General features: G+C 39.5%; 1 protein-coding gene across 13 annotated transcripts in view; it reads right to left on the bottom strand.

The window, feature by feature from the left end:
* The window catches only part of ntng1a (netrin g1a), a 129,826-nt gene that overhangs the window by 78,803 nt on the left and 36,486 nt on the right, over window positions 1-14,537 (bottom strand). For all 13 annotated transcript variants that reach the window (XM_088282984.1, XM_088282975.1, XM_088282968.1 and 10 more), the window contains one exon: window positions 12,784-12,858. The gene's annotated coding sequence lies outside the window, so the exon portion shown is untranslated. The remainder of the gene's footprint in view (window positions 1-12,783; window positions 12,859-14,537) is intronic.

Below are 14,537 nucleotides of genomic sequence, written 5' to 3'. Positions count from 1 at the left end.
AAAGTGCTGTCTGACTTCTACTGCTATCTCACCAACATCCTCCCGTGCATTTGCTAAATTTCTAACGATTATGGAGAGCAGTGGTTGTCGTTAGCTCATTCAATCCATAAGACGTAGAAATACATGTTTTCAAAATTGTAGTCCCTGCCTCCCAAAGACGGATTTATACGTCTTAGCCTTGCGTCAGAGCTCCGTGTTTTTAACACGTAGGCCTTACAAAATCAGTCGAAAGCCAGAAAAAAAGCGCAGTGATTGAGCTGTTTCCGCTTGCGAAAACAGCTGGGAATAAATGAGTTAAGAATTGGTGGACGGACTGATTACATTGATTATATGCACTGTCTACCTTGTTTAAACAAGAGCTTCCACCAACTGCATTGGGGCCAAGGAAGTGGACTACCTAGTCAAACAACTCGGACTTGCCAAACATTCCCCTTATGCACAGTATGGCGTGTTTGGCGTGCATGCACACAAAGATTGACTGGGAGCCAACAGAGAAATGCAATCACTTCCAAAGCAGGGCATTATGCAATTATGGGGGTGAATTGCATTTTGCACTCTGACCCGTTGGTTCCTTAATATCATTTGAATCTAAATACTGGAGCTGGAGTCCATTTGGATCATGCGCACCAGTGAAAACAATATTTCATGCACATTCTCCGCATCTCCCACAGAAGGGGGCATGCAGTACCTGCATTATCATAGCTTGCTTATCTTCCCTGCTTTTTAACTGCCAATTCCTTATTCTCTGAGCGGCGTATAAACCTGTGAGTGAAAGCTGGGTGTATTACTTTTTATTGCCCTGCAATGGAAAGTCGCTGCAATACAGCTCTAATCTCGGGACAGGCGGTGATATTCTTTTACATGGCGGAGGGCTGGCTCAGTCAATGCACTGATGACTGATAAAAATAATCTTTTAACAGGGGGTGTTTATATCTGGCACTAGTGGCCACTGCTACAACAGTTGATCTTCTCTGTGGGGATATTGAATTCTTTTTTAGTGTGGTCGTACGGAGGCAAGGCAGATAAAGTATTACACTGATCAACAACAAATTTTAATCAGAGATATGCGTCCCCAAAAGTATTTCTGACGATGATTTCTAAAATGTATTTTTTTTCCTAGCAGGTTTGTGAGCTATTTTATTTTGTTGTAATATATTATACAATATTATATTCTATGATAATATAATATAATTTAATATAATATAATAATTATGACATTTCAGAAATAAATTCCACCCTTAAAAACAAAAATGGTAGCAAATATATTACTGTAGTGCATATTATATTATTGTTGTCTCATTTTTATTATTCTGAAAACCTGATGAGCTGGTCCAAAAAAAAAAAAACAAGAGCAGATTCGGAATTCCGAAAATAAGATTAATCCAGAAAAGTTTATGAATGCCATTGTAAATACAAACAATTACCATATTTTACGAACTATAAGGTGCGCCGTATTATAAGGCGCAGTGTCAATGTACAGGTTCATTTCTTTGCGAAATTTCCACATGTAGAATGTACGGCTTTATAAAACAAACAAACTAGTACGGCAAATAATTTGACATCCATACATAAGGCACGCCTGATTATAAGGCACCGTTTTTTTTTATGAGAAAATTCAATGATATTAAGTGTGCCTTGTAGTCCGAAAAACACGGTAGGTCACAGTTTAATGGGAAAGAAAGTCTCAGGACATCACTAAAATTAAGAGTATCCCTTTTAAAGGGAAAAAGGAAGCCGTAGTATTTTACATTCAAACCACTGATGCACTCTCAGCAAGCAAAGCATTCCATGCAAGTATAAATTGTTTTTGTGCATCAAGTAACACAGATAGCGTCAACAACTCTCTGTTCAATAGAGGAGTTTTGATATGGCCTTATAATGTATTTGTCTCATTTCTACTAATGTGACTTTCAGCACATTTCAGTCATTCTTATTGCTCTGACCAAAATGACTTTTTCCTTGTGACTTGAATTTAGAATGTAGTACAATTTTATTCACTCACATGATGGAATTGGTCCAGCTGGAGGCGACACAGCAAGGTAGCACAACTTCAAAAAAACAAGTCATTAAATATTTAACACACAGCATGACCATTGAAAAATACATTTTAACCGAGATTTCAAATTCGACATTATCCGCCCTTAACAATTCTATTCCGCATCGAATGCTAATGAAACGCGGATCGACTCCGAGTCTCACCGATCATCAGCCTGGAGCTTGGCAATCTCTTTTGGAATCTTATGATATCACCTCAGCCAAGAGGTTTTTGAACCTCTTATTATAACTTCAGCACGCACTCGCCCGTCAGGGAGAGCAAGGTGTCGTTCCCAAAGAGAGCGAGCGCCTCACTTCCTCTGCCTCTGTCTGTCAGCCAGCAGCTTATTAAAGCACTCCCAGGCTGCAAGTGTCAGCCAGAGAGTGAGCACCATTATGATTTGCTCGTAGCCCAGCGTGGGCCTTTAACCTTCGGCTGCAAAACGGCAGGTGCTTTGATATGGCTTGTCGAATAGATTTTTGAGATTGATCAAATATTATCGTCTCGTAAACGTCTTTAAGTTCCTGCGATATAGTCATTTAAGAAACAAGGGGGATGCATGCAAATGACACAAGCAATTTATTAGAATGGAAATAAATACGCACATGTTGTAATTTTTGCCAAAATGTCCTCTAGATCAACAAGTTATTTTATTAAGAAGTAATGTCAGATATGACTTTAATAAGCAGAAACTGAGGTTGCTCATGATGTTTTCCAGATTTTCCGAGCTCAAATAGTCTGCATATCTATTAAGATGCAAGAACTATGAAACATTTGAGTTTGAACATGAATGACTAATGAAAAAGTAGATGGTGATTGCTTTTTAACATGGTTGTCGTTGTGACGTCTCCAAAAAAAAAAAAAAAAAAAAAAAACATCAAGTACTCTGAAAATTTTCTTGCTCGCAAATGAGAAGGCTGCAGAAAGTCAGCCTCATTTAAATGTGCAAACAATACCGTTGATTTGTCCCTTCCTGACTTTAGTCTGTCATTGTTTAGAAATTCCTATGAATATAGATAGCTTTCCCTATGGATGTGTACACTGCTGAGTGACACGTTTTGCATTTTCACAAGTTTGTTGTGAACTGTGGACTCCCCAGTGGCTGCATCAGACTAATTGGATGGTGTCTTTATATTTGAGCGACAGAGCTCTGTAAAAAAACAAAACAAAAAAAAAACAGTTACATGCAACAAACTCTTAAAAAAATCGAATTTTTAGACCGTTAAATGACGGGAAATATGATTTAAAATTTGAAGGTAAGTCTCAGAAAGCCAATCATAAAAAGGTAAAGTACAAAACGCATTAGACACTTCTTCAAATGAATTAAAAGCTGAAACTAGCGCGTGAGATGACATTTGAGGCATGTCGACGCAGCCAAACAATTTGACTGTAAAAAAAGTGGTCCTTCATATGACCGTGAATGTATACCATGCGTTGTGTTTACATGTCAGCAGCGCCATGCGGCAGGATAATGGCAAGGCTGATTATGTGCGCCACCATATGTTGATGCGGCGAGAGGATACGAGCAGGTGCTGACGGTGGGAGGCTGCCTTATAAATTAAGGATGAGAGTCAATTTTGAAGAGTGAAAAGGTCTCAGAAACACAATTTGGCATCAAATTAGATTCTCACAATCAAAGGGAGATGTGAGCTATTCAAATAAGTACCGTACATCAACACGGACTAAAACGTATACACAAGGTGTTTGCTTTCAGTTATAAAAAAAAATGGTAAAACTTCAACCCATGCAGAATGGAAATAAAAATGTGTATTTTACTCAAGGAACTCGGCTTCAAATTGTTATTTTTATGTTGGGTCAAAACTATGCAATTTAATTTTTGGGGGGCATTATAATTTATTGGGAGTCATTAAAGTAATGAAACAAACAATTAATTTTTTACCCTTATAGTGGCAAACAACATATTTGCGATTACCAGAGATGGACATTCTAAGCAATGCCGGAAGTGGGTTTTCGTCCATCGCTGGAATTGGCCCAAGTAATGCGGATATCGAATTCAAATATTTGCACTCGGAGCAAAATTTTATTTTGTAATGCTGATACAAGTACTGGCCCTTTAACGGAGAGTTCAACTGAGAGAGAGAATGAGATAGAAGTGAACAAAACAAGGAAGCTGTGTGAAGAAGCAATTGAGAGTCGAAATAAAAATTTTAAATTGTGTTTATTTTGAGCAAAGTGATGAAAAGAGCCATCTCTCCAGTGCGATTCGGATCCGAGCTGAATTTGCCTCAACAAGAGTGTGAGAAAGGTTCCGGTATGTTCTGCATCGTTTTTTGGGGCAAAAAGGAATAATAAGACAAGGAAGTTAGATGTGTGTTAGCTTGAACTTAAACAGCCACCAATATATATTCAGAGACAGCCAACTAAAATTTTGGTTCAAGGGTTAAACAACTCAGTTAAGCTCATCATTGATTCAGGATTGAATTGTCACAGAGCCAAGGCACGTATCGGCATTATAGCTCTATTTTTCATACAACAAACATTTACCAGACGAACACAAATAAAATCCTTTCATGAAGTAACTACACAAAATGTAAAAGCCGCGATAAAGGGGACATTTTTTGCTTGGGCAAATTGCAGAATCCCCGTGAAGTTTCGAGATAATGTTGCAACTGTAAACCTTTTAAAGTGATGTATCATCCACATCTCAGGTCGTCATATAACCTTTCTTGCTTTGTATCATCTTTCCTGCAGTAATCAAGCACACTTTTCATTTATAGGGAGAGCGCTTTGGCTTTGACTCCTCAGAAGGTCGTCTCTATCTTCCCCTCGGAGGGTAAGCCACATAAATCATGTATGCACACACCCAGTTGAGCTCCACGTCGCCCGTTCGGCACCCTAGCATCCACCCCCATGCCGTGGCCCGGATAAACACCGGCTCAGATGAACTCTTCAGGTTATCCCCCTGATTCACTCGGGTCCACGTCAACGAGATTACACCGTCAATTAATATGCAAAACAGGGCGGTAAAGTAGAGGTAGGAACGTGGTTATGGACAGATCGTGCCAAGCTGAGCTAATATTTCTGTGCATGATGATGATGTCATATCGATTCAATAATTGACCGACTTTGGCAGCCGCTTATCTAGGTAAAGTAAAATATCACCCTTAGTGAGTGTCGAATAAGAGGACACATCAAGCAATCGCCAAAAAGAGCAATGAACGTGTAGTACAAAATAACTATCTATCGTAACTCTACTTTAAAGGCTCTCGGCGGTGTGATCCGACTGGTTTGGGTTCGGAGGCAGGGGGCGGCTGAAGGGTAGTCTCGGCAAACGAGCGCAGTGACGCCTCGAAACACCAGTCCCAGTCCATACAGAGCCAAAGGATTGATCAAGATCCTGTCTGAATGAAGTGAGGCAAGGCGACAAAGATATTGTCTTTCACCGCCACTCTGTCGAAACACTAGACCCTCTGAATGTCTTTTAGCGGGGGAGTTCTTTGCAGTAAATGAACAGAGAACAACTTGGACCGCTACAAATGTATTGAGGATCATCGCTGAATCGATAAGGGGTGGAAAAGTCCGTTCGATTTTTCTCTCATCCGCAGGCCACGTTTTAAAATATCATCTCTCACTGCATCGCTCTCTTTCCTATGTACGCATTTCTACGGAATCAAAATGTCAACAATGTCAGCTTTTTTTATATATACATAAACAACAACATAATCGAAACAAAATCTTCGTCCAGCACTCTTCTTTTACATTTCACAGAGCAAAGACGAGAGGTGCTTGTGATGCTCAGGTCACAGCAGCATACCAGAGGTGTCAAGCTCACTCTGTAGAAGTGCTACTTCGTAAAGTAGATTTCTTTTCACTTGCTGAAAAACAAGTTCGGCTTTTCAAATAACATGGCAATGCAGAGGAAAGTTGCGGATAGTTCATCGTCGCAGCAATGAAATGGAGATTGAAGGGTCTTGTTGTGCACCGGCATTATTCGTGACCCTTATACAAAATACGAGACTACTTAAGATCAACAGAAAAAATTATTACCTATATGCATATACAAAAATAATAAGATAAAATTTCATAAGAATAATAATAACAGAAAATTATGTTTAAATAAATTAATTAAATACAAAGGGGCACATTACTGCACATTAGGGAAACAAACCAGATAAGTCAAACTTTATCCCACTTCCAGTCATCCACACGTAAAGCGCACCCGATTATAAGGCTCACTGTCGATTTTTGAGCTACTTAAAAAGAATTTAAGTGGGCCTTGTAGTTCGAAAAATACGGTGTTCATTTCTCATCCACAGCGACTCATCACATATATGGAGCCCTCGTTCTGGTTTCTCTTTTGGTTGTCCTTTTAAAGATTCCGAAAGATGGAAGTACAGAACCAGCTGCAAGTCTATTCTCAAAGGCCTTCACCACTCTGCACGTTGACATTTTATTGAAATATTAAAGGCGAGGTACATTCACAGTGACATATTGTAAAGACTGCCACTCCAATCAAAAAGGCACTGAAGTGAGTGGCGACGGTGGCGAGGAAGATGAGTATTGGCGGTTTATAGATGGAGAGAGCGAAGGACCAGAGGCTACAGAAGTGGAAATTAAATAAATGTGCAGGTGTCTGAAAGGCAGATTCTGGGAAAGTGCGTGTTGATGTCTGTCTTTAAGGGGCGTGGCCTAGTGAGTGACTATATATATATATAATATTTTTATAGATTTATTTTTTTTTATTTTTTAATTTATCACTGCAAGGTGTTTTTTATTTCTTAAGAATTCTGGGTGAATTTCATTCTTACCGCTATTGAGGCGAAGCATAAGCTCATTCTGGTTGAATTGATCTGACAGATGGATTATTCAACAAGTGGTTGACAATGGGATGCCGAGTAATGCATACTCGTTTCGTTTGAGTTTGAAATAAGTAAAAAGAGAGTAGTCGATGAGAATGTTGCCCGATATCTTCTTTCAAATGCTGTCAAGTTTCACAACCACTTAATAACTTTTGTTATGCTTCATGTTTATACATGGTCAATGATTTATTCTCGTGAGGTGCATTTGATTGACATGAGTAATTTATTATTTATCAAGTACAAATTAGATTGTATTGATTATAGCTGTATGTGTCTTAGACCGATTAGCAAATGAATATTTTACTACTATTCTAAAGCAGTAGTTTAGAATGCATTCTAATTAGGGTCATTAAATGATATTGCCTGATTAGTTGGACTTCATTCTGTTTATAAATGAGCGAAAATCATCATTTAAAAGTTGCTGTAGAAATTAGTCATGGTGCTGGGGGGGTAAAATATAATTTGATTATTGATGAGAAGTGGATGGGATCTGCAAGGGCCAAAAAAGGGGAAAAGAAAAAGTGACCCAAAAAAATAATAAATAATAATAATAATTATAATAATAATATAAATAATAATAATAATAATATAAATATATATATATATATATATATATATATATATATTATTTTTTTTATTTTTTTTTTTTGTGCCAACTCACCATGGCGGTGTGACCAACATGGCATACCTCTGCGGCTTAAATAACGCGGTCCAGATCATCATACTTTGGACGGATTGTAAATAGTCGATGGTGGCGATAAATTTGTCACTTCTTGGACAGAGATAGGGCACATTAACTTCAGCGGGAGCATATTTCACCCTTCCCTAGGGCTGATGAAATGCACAGCGCAGGGGCAACACGGCATCTGCAAGTGAGGCCTTCTTTATGGCCTGATTAAGTCACGTGACGCAAGCTACAGAACGAGCTACGTCGCTTTTTTTTTTTTTTCCACCGCCCACTGCGCTTCTGTGCAGCATGCCATAAAGGAAATACGGCATTGAACGGCTTCTGGAATATGATGTGGGCTTTATATTGCTGCCTTTATAATTACATATGAACTGGAGCTTAGTAGGGACTGAACGAAACGATTTAAAACAGTGTTCCCTAAACTTTTTTTCTGCCGTGGACTGCTTCATACAAGTCCGTAATTTTTTTTTTTTTTGGTTTGCGAGTTCGCCGCATGTTGTGCAAAAGACAAAACAAAAAAAAAAAAAAAAGACAGTTGCCTTCCACATTTGCGCCTTTTCCCTTTCCCTCGTAAGCCGCCAGGCCCATGATACCATTAAATCTCACTTGGTGCCAAAGAGAAAGGAGCTTGAGTCAGTTTGGCCTCTTCGGCAAAACAGATGGCTAACAATTACTAAAGCATGGCGTCACTGATGTTAAAACTGCAACGCACGGCGCATTAAAGAAACCTGTCTTTAGATCATTGCCTTTCAAGCCGAGTCTATTAAGAATAAGCACAAGCTCAAGTGATTGAGAAGCTCCCTCCGAGCCATTCGTCACAATGTAGCCATGAACAGGCTTTATGTTACTATTATGTCGTGTGTGTGTGTGTGTGTGTGTGTGCGCGCACGCGTTTCTACATCATATTAGCCTGCGTGTCCAGACTCAGAGGCTCCGGACGTGAAAGGTCCTATAGCTCCATAGAGCAAAAATACCAGAATAATATCGCTGTTGTTCATACTTTTTCCCAGCGGAGCTCACAAAAAGACAATTATAGTCTCTGGTTTGATGACATTCGATAGTGTGTTCAAATTTTTTTGAAATGTCAAGGTGTTGTATGTCGCAAATAGGTGGGCTCATGTTATGTCGACTACAGGTTGCACTTGAATAATGAATCACTACTATTAATACTGTATTTGGATGTAACTAGAGCCGCTGGCGCACTGGAGGACCGTGGATTGGCTTCTCAGCTAACTCAGAATCACCAAATTCCGAGTTACTCACTCACTCTGTGCCAAATTGCCAAATCAAAACTCCTGTCTTGCCTCTCCCTGCTCTAGCCCAAAAAGGAGAGCTCATCTGAAAAGAAAAAGGGATTTATGGCACCAATGTCGGTCGGGTGTCGGGATCCGGCGAGCAAGGCTAACGATGTGTTTGGATGTCACAGGAGGAATTGTGGCGGTTGAACTGACGGGTCACAGCCCTGCTCCTCGCCACGTCGAAAAGATTTTAACATTCATTATAATAATGCCTTTATTAGTCCCACAATGGGGAAATTCGAGATTCGAACCCAGGCCTCCTGGGGAGACTGGGTCCTGAACGCGGCGCCTTAGACCACTCGGCCATCCTGGCAGCCACGAGATTCGAACCCAGGCCTCCTGGGGAGACTGGGTCCGGAACGCGGCGCCTTAGACCACTCGGCCATTACTTTGGATACTTTTTAATGACTCAATTCCAGTTAGGGGGATATTATGGAAAATTTGTAAATAGCAATACCATGTGTTGAATGAAAATAATAGAGACATTTCTTTTGTTTTATGTCCAGATATGGCGCAGTTATTTTGTGATTGATTGCAGATTTGTATACTGGGCAGTGCGCGTCTCTCGTAGATGTAAAGCACATTAACGTGCAAGGCCTCAACCGCCATATCAGAGCGAGCAGCAAATCTTTCCCCATTGCCGGTCACCCTCTAGCTGGGTCGGCGATTTAATTTTGCTGAAGTCTTGGCAGATTAACGCTACCTCTGTGCTACTGTCATGGAGAACGCGACCAAGGTAGGCAGTGAGCGGAGAGCTGGCACATTGATAAGGACAGCTGCTCTTGGGAGATTTCCCTGGAGAGAGCGCTAAGACAGACATGCCGGACGTCTGGCGACAACACCAGGTATGAATTCATTGTTGCACTCCGGCTGGCGTCGCAGTCCTGCTTATTATCTGATAGGCAGCTTACAAGCTAGGAGACTGTCAACTTTTGTCGGCACAGTCAAAGGTTTTAGGGGTAACATTCTGATTGGAGTCGCAGGCCGAGGCAAAAAAAAAAAAAAACGGATCAGCGAGTAGATTGAGAAAATATTCCCATATCCGCCCGTTGGGTTTTGATTTAAAAGTCACATTGAAAAGAGTTGCCCATTTCCCAGAATAGTTTTCAAACTTCAATAAAGAGGACCGAGTCAACAGCAGCACAAAACAAAACACGCACCGTAATAGACTCATCAGGGAACCGATTGTTCTACAATAAAAGCAGTTCAATTGCCGTTTATCTTAATAGGTTCGTGTTTAAAAACACTCCCCCCCGAGGTATAGCCTACTCGACTTTTGAACTCTCATTTCCATATTCTCCTTTTTTTTTTTTCAAAAACAAAGACGTTGAAATTGTTTTCCCCCTCAAAATGGGAGAATATCATCGGCCAGACATTGTGAATACTTTTTGCCTTTTATTGTGAAAGCAAAGCAGCAGCTTGGGTCTTTACTTGAGATCCGCCACAGCATCCCACTGGGTTTCCCTTGACAGAAGTGGAAAGAGGAGTGACTTTGATGGGGAAATGTTTCCCCTCTGTGGAAGTGTTGAGAGGCAACTGCGAGCAGACGCGTTTGTGTGCATGCATGAACCGAGTGTGTGTGTGTGTGTGTGCGTGGAAGCATTTCTTCCTTGTTGTTTACTGAGGTTTTAGGGTACGATACTTTTCAACAAGACAGTATCTTGTGTGTTCAATTAATGCAAAAGGGACGATGAATACAATCAAGTCAAGGAGTGAAAGTGATGGTCTTAGTTAACACACTTACTTCCATTGACGGCTAAAGACGTCAAAGATCCCTTTTTTTTTTTTACTTGGCTGGTAAATGTTAATTACTTCGTGTATACAAAATAGCACGAGTCATCTATAAGGAGAATATCTTCAGCAAAAAAGCTCGTTTCTAATTGTGTTGTTCTTGACTCACACATTTTTCATTTATATTAACGGTATAAATAATAATAATAATAATAACAATAATAACAATAATAATAATAATAATAATGATAATAATAATAATAGTAATAATAATCATAATAATCATAATAATAATACACATAATAATTATAATAATAACAATAATAATAATAAATATGTATGATATATGAAATATTTATTAAATGGATAAATTTGCAGATTTTTTTTTGGGGGGGGGAAGGAAAAATGTGATTTCCTGTATCATGCATTTATACATTTTATTTCCCGGCAATGCAAATAGAACCGATTCAGGGGAATGCCCGTTTAGATGTCTCGTTCATGTGAATATGAAACAACCTGAAAGACATTATACCATGCCCGTGATGGTTCATTCGCAAGCTCGGAAGTTCCCCTCTAGGAATCATTTTTCTTCTCATTTTATAACTTTGCTAAATGGCTGCTCATTACTGTCTGCCTCCCGCGGAAAGGTTGTACATCTTGTATAAAAAGACCTCTGGCAGATTAATGAATTCAAGTGATTTTATCCCTGTCGGTCACATCATTGACAAATATGAACACAAAGGTTTATGTTTCACGTGTTCCGTTTTAGAAGAGCGACAAACAGGTTTACGCGTTAATGTACATCAAGCTGAGTTTGTACAAGTCTCCGGGTGGAGTCATCTTTATTTCTAATAATCTTTCATCCTCAGGATTCTGCGGTTATTACTGCTTGTGGGCTGATATTTCATCTCCCTGTGGAGTTTTCATTCCAGCACTCTAAAATCATTCTGGGCTTGATTGGTATTCATGTCGGCCTGCTGTTTTAATGCAAAGCGGCTTCTGTGAAAGTATATTTAGTAAAATGATTGTTGCACATTCTGCAAAGTCATGAGGAAACAATACTCGGAAGTTATTTATGGCAAGGTGTCTCCTTGTGGGAATTTTAGTTCCACGCGACTTCGTCTTGGGTATGACATGAAAGAATTTTGACGACTGTTTTTTTTCCATGCAACAGCATTTTGCAAAATTCCACACAGCCAAAGTACAACACATTGTCAAAGGTGTGTTTTTCTATCCGAGTGAGCCATCATGACAAGATGATCACTCAACTTTTTTCCTTGGCAATAGTGAGCACACATGGAAGCATGCACTGCCATCTCTGGTAAACATCGTCACATGTACGCATTATTTATGGCAATAATTTCTTGAAGGAGTGAAGAAAATAATTAATTTTGGTCTGGAATCAAAAATATTTTTTATGCTTTCACTGTGTATTAAAATGTGAAATAAAAATAAAATAATTCCGTTGACTTGATCAACCAAATCATGCATGTTTCAGTAGCGCGATATTGACAAGCCCAAGTCTGACGCCAGCCCACTCCCTCCACCAAGCCTGTTTAATTTTGACAAGATTAAAAGAACTGCAGCTGCACGTGTCAGATGTCCCAAAGCAAAAGAAACATCACTAACTACAGCTTCGGTTGGAATCGAAAGTATTGGAACACATTACGATACACCCACACCTACTTTTTGTATGTTTTTGTAAACATAAAACTATACGCACACTTATCCCGACTCCCCTTCCTGAAATTGTCCATAGAGGGTCAATATATGACCGATGGTGCATCATAACGGTCCTAAAGAACCTAAAGGGAAGAGTTTGGATGTATCCCTAGCTTCATTGTCTCCTTTGTGGCTAAGTGACATTTGGAATCTTGGCTAATGTGCTAATGATGCTGTTTTTCCGTGTAGCTCCCAAAAGCAGTAAGTGAAGTTGTCGGGTTTGCTCTCTGGAAAGCAATGCTTTCATGCCTAATTAGTGTCTGATTTAAACCAAGACAACTGGTTAGCAAAGGATTTGACATGTATTTTTTGGGGGGTCAAGACGAAGTGTCCAGTAAACGTCTCAAGCAGACGAGCTAAAAATGTGGGCAAATTTCTATCATTTTCTTTTGATTATCTGACTAAAGTGAGTGGATCAGTTCACTGGGATCAATTCCAGTTTTAGACAACCGCCCAATCACAACAATAAACACATTATTAAATAAATACCTCTGGGGACGTGGAATTGCACTTTTCTGGCAGCCAAAGAGCCTGAGCTGGTGTTCAAGGTCGACAAATCCAGACCTGCAATCACATCATGACGTTAGAAGCGAAACAACCCATATTTATATTTATTTATATATATATATATATATATATATATATATATATATATATATATATGTGTGTGTGTATGTGTCCTGGATAAAAAAAAACAGAATAGAGGAATTATAAATGACTAAAAGAAATCCAAAACAAAGAACACTTGAAACAGAACTGAAGGCGATTTTTTTTTTTCTTCTCCTTCTCATTTGCCCTCTTTTCCTCTTCAAGCCAGGAGTTATATTCTGGGAGCAATTTAATATCTGAGAGAAGGGAGGGATCTGTATTTTCATAATCTTATGATAAGGAAAGGGATTAAGCAAAAAGAAGGGATTAATTTACTTAATCTGCCAATATGGTGGACCAACAACCCACCCCGCAGAAAGTGATATGTTCTTCTGCCTTGTAATAACCTGAGCCCAACCCAATTATTATTCGCCGAACAAACTTTATTTGGATGAGTTTCAATAACCGCCCCTACCTGTGTTGAATCCGTCTCAACGATTTTACAAAACACATAAATGACGTGTTATGTTATTAATCATCGACGTGAACTGACACCGACTCGTCAGCGCATCACCAGAGTAATTACCTTGATATGTAGTCGTGCAAAGTGAGGACACGCTAATTAAGCATGGCAGCGAGACAGGGGAAGTGTAACCGAGTGGTTCATTAGGAATAAATAAATAAATAGAAAGACAAAATGATTGTCAGACATATGAATTATACCCTAAACCAGGCGTGGGCAAACTGCGGGCCGGGGGCCCACATGCGGCCCGTCAAACGTTTTAATCCGGCCCGCCGAACTTGAAAAAAATTAAATGAATAAACCTTGTTCATGTTTTATTTTCTAAATACTGTGCTTTGTCAAAGACATATATATTAATATATTATTGTAATGCTTTTGTTCACTTTTATTTAAAATTAAATATATTTTATTTCTCCGATGAGGTGAGGTTACCAAAACACTCCATCCATCTGCTCCTGGTCCGGCCACTCTGTCAAATTTTAGAACCCATTGTGGCCCGCCAATCAAAAAGTTTGCACACCCCTGCACGAAACGCAAGTGATGGCCCAATTTAAAACCATCATATTCTACGTATGGCATATAAAACCGGTCCGAGTACCAATAATTGTTTATTAAAACACCGATCGAACACCCGTTTAACACCAATACACAAAGCAACTGTGGAAAGCAGTTTACCTCCATTGTGAATAAAATATTCTGGATGGAGCGACAATCATCTTAAAGCTTTGGCGCTTTATGAGGTTTATAATAGGCACTGATCTCTATCTGCATTAGGGAGGGAAGATGGAGGTGATTAGAAGTTGATGCTCCCTCAGGCTTGGGATTATGGTAAATATACCGTTTGTCTCCAGGGACCATTAAAAAGAGCTTCTTCATCCTCTCCAAGTGACTGCTTAGCGCGTTTTAGTGGACTCCGGGAAGTACAGCAACACCGGTCACCGATGCTGTTTATGGGGAAGTCGGCAAAGATTCGGAATGTACCCAGTGGTTTGAACACCATGAACCATGATCACTACCATGTCCACCAAGTCGTAGATAGTCTTGGATATCGTTTTTTTTTTTCAAATGATCTACAACCTTAGACGCAGAAAGCACCACAAAAATCTTTAAGTGTATGTGTCGTCATGTGAGC

The sequence above is a fragment of the Idiotropiscis lumnitzeri genome, chromosome 19 (assembly GCF_059441095.1).
Source record: "Idiotropiscis lumnitzeri isolate Australia: NSW breed Sydney's pygmy pipehorse chromosome 19, RoL_Ilum_1.0, whole genome shotgun sequence".
Taxonomy (NCBI): domain Eukaryota; kingdom Metazoa; phylum Chordata; class Actinopteri; order Syngnathiformes; family Syngnathidae; genus Idiotropiscis; species Idiotropiscis lumnitzeri.
The sequence above is the reverse complement of the archived record's forward strand: the minus strand, read 5'-3'. Positions and strand labels throughout refer to the sequence as shown.